Genomic DNA, 2,390 nt, shown 5'->3' with positions numbered 1-2,390 from the left:
AAGCTGGACACACGAGGGCCTGTTTCAAAATACTGTCTACCTGACAGAGAACATCAGGGGAAGGTGTTTAACTGTCTCTTTCTTCTTTTTCCAGCTGTCTGTTTGTAAATTCATCGTATCATAGCTCAAAATTGAAGACAAGTTAATTTTATTCATTTTTGGTTTTGGTTCTATTTTCTTTGGACACTTGCCTATTCTTTTCTCTTTCATTCCACAGAATTGCTATAAGTTTTGACGAAGCAATGTCTGGAGTAGCTTGTAAGATTCTCGTGGTTTCCATGTATTATGCAAAGCTACCGAAGAGGTTGTTGGGCATGTGAAACTGTATTCTATCACTGGTAGCTTGCCTCTCATACGGGAATTACTGGTATAATAGTTCCTTTATATGAGTTTTTGGGTTTTGGAAACATGTGATTATCTCCACCTCATCTGCATTCGTATGTCTTATTGTAGGATGAAGGTTTTGAGTTTCAAACTTCTGGCTATGGTACGATTCACTCGCTACTTACAGGTTTTTAATGTCTTCTACTGCTAGTTGATGTCTTGCTACTGTCACCTTTATGTCTATCATTTATATTTGTCTTCAGGAAAGTCCCTGAAAAGAAATTGCACTATTAGTTTGTTATTTCGTAGTTATGAATTCTGATGCTCGGTTGGTTCCATCAGTAAGCAGTTTATATATGAAAAATTAATTACTACATTTTGAAGGTAGCAACTAGCAAGCGAATATGACTGTTTTGCTGATACCGCTTATTTACCTAGTAGCCAACCTATCTTCAGCACTTATAGATACCTTGTTATGTTCCCGTGCGTAGGATCTCATTATGGGTCGAGACAAGGAGTGTAAATCCATGAATATATTGGGTTTTTTGGATTTCCTTCATTTTCTTCCTATGGCTTTACTCAGATATGTAGAGACTGGTCAAGAGAGAACCTCCCGATCTCATGCAATATGAAGTAGCAAAGTGAGTTTATGCTTGCCTTTCATTTTTACTGAATGTGATTAAATACGAGGCTTATTCCTAATCTTCCTAACAAAAATTCAAAAAACAAATGAAACCAATCTCATCTCCTATCTGTTATCCAGATGGGATCTTTATTTCGAAGTGCAACCATTAGATCAGAAAGATTATCCCTTGAATCAAGCAATCCGATCTGCCTCATGCTTCCTGAATTTTACGTGCATGTATTTAACCCAATTTATTATTCATGCCAAAGTATTTAAAAAATGCTACGCTAGTCACTTCCGTGTTCTTCTTTTGGATAATAATCAAGGTGCTAACGGTGATTAAATCCAATTGGAGAATAAATCATTGTCGCTAATTTGTTTCATATCTTTTCCCTTTTGAAATGTAATATTACCAATAATGATATTTTAAAACAATACTGTAGGCTGCACTCAGGAAGTTTAAGAGATATAAAATGAATTTGAAATACGTCACAATTTTGTTTATCCACATAAGTTAAGAAATTTTTAATGAGAATATATTTAAAATAATTTTTTTAATCTCAAATTCGTTGATTTAGTACAACCTAATGTTAAATGATATATTCAGTCCATAAAAAATGAGATATTAAGAAGTAAAAAAAAAAAAGAAAAGAAAAGATAAATTTGAGTTCTCTTTTTTTTTTTTTAAATAATTAAATTGAAAGGGATCAACGTAAATAAGAGAGCGTCAAAATAAATATTTACACATACAAAAAGGGGTAAATTTAAAATGACAAATTTTCAAGGGTTTAAATTAATATAATTTATTTTAAAAAAAATATGTTATATATGTATCATTCCACCGAATTAGGGTTGCAGGCGCCGCCACCGTATACACAAAATTACCTTTTCTACAATCTAGGGTTTTCTGTCGTGCGCTCTCTATATATTCTTGAATTCTTCTTCCCATATTTCCTCGAATTTCAATCTTCTTTTAAAATGAAAAAAATTTCCTCTCAATTTATTTTTTCAATCAAGTTTGATTTGCGATGACGAAGATTCGAATTAGTGCCGGAGATGTTTCATCGATGACGGCGCTTAATACCTCTAAGAAGTTATGAGATTTCGCAATTTTATGTTTTATGTTTAATTACCCTTTTTTTCTCATTTTTTATACAATATATTAAACGGAGATTGATTGGTTTATAAAATCGAAAAATTGGCGAGGTGAAGATAGAATTCATGAAGTCTGTCAATCCACTGATTAATTCCTGATGTCAACTGTGAATCCCGACAGGTTCTGATCGCATCTATTTTTACTCCATTTTCGATAATAATTATCATAAATTTCGAAACCGAGTCCCAATTTTTAAATTTTTTTACGCGCAAGGAAGCAAAGGATGAATCTCATGTGACGATGGGTAATTTGCGGCTGAAATATGAATTATTGATGCTAAATCAC

The 2,390-nt window shown here is 32.8% G+C and overlaps 1 long non-coding RNA gene and 1 other non-coding gene across 4 annotated transcripts; both read left to right on the top strand.

Moving 5' to 3' along the window:
• On the top strand, positions 1-1,489 carry LOC140966556 (uncharacterized). 3 transcript variants are annotated; one of them, XR_012173398.1, is made up of 4 exons: positions 1-63; positions 218-367; positions 454-487; positions 816-1,489. It is a non-coding gene; the product is annotated as an uncharacterized lncRNA (long non-coding RNA). The 3 variants fall into 3 exon arrangements; XR_012173399.1 differs by having other exon boundaries at positions 7-367; positions 816-965; positions 1,088-1,489; XR_012173397.1 differs by having other exon boundaries at positions 7-367.
• Positions 1,490-2,150: 661 nt separating this feature from the next.
• LOC140966557 (small nucleolar RNA snoR14) lies at positions 2,151-2,236 on the top strand. Its single transcript, XR_012173400.1, has one exon. It is a non-coding gene; the product is annotated as a small nucleolar RNA snoR14 (small nucleolar RNA).
• Positions 2,237-2,390: the final 154 nt, after the last annotated feature.

The sequence above is a fragment of the Primulina huaijiensis genome, unplaced genomic scaffold (assembly GCF_012295235.1).
Source record: "Primulina huaijiensis isolate GDHJ02 unplaced genomic scaffold, ASM1229523v2 scaffold207126, whole genome shotgun sequence".
Taxonomy (NCBI): Eukaryota; Viridiplantae; Streptophyta; class Magnoliopsida; order Lamiales; family Gesneriaceae; genus Primulina; species Primulina huaijiensis.
Note: the sequence above shows the minus strand (reverse complement) of the source record. Positions and strands in the feature narration are given on the sequence as shown.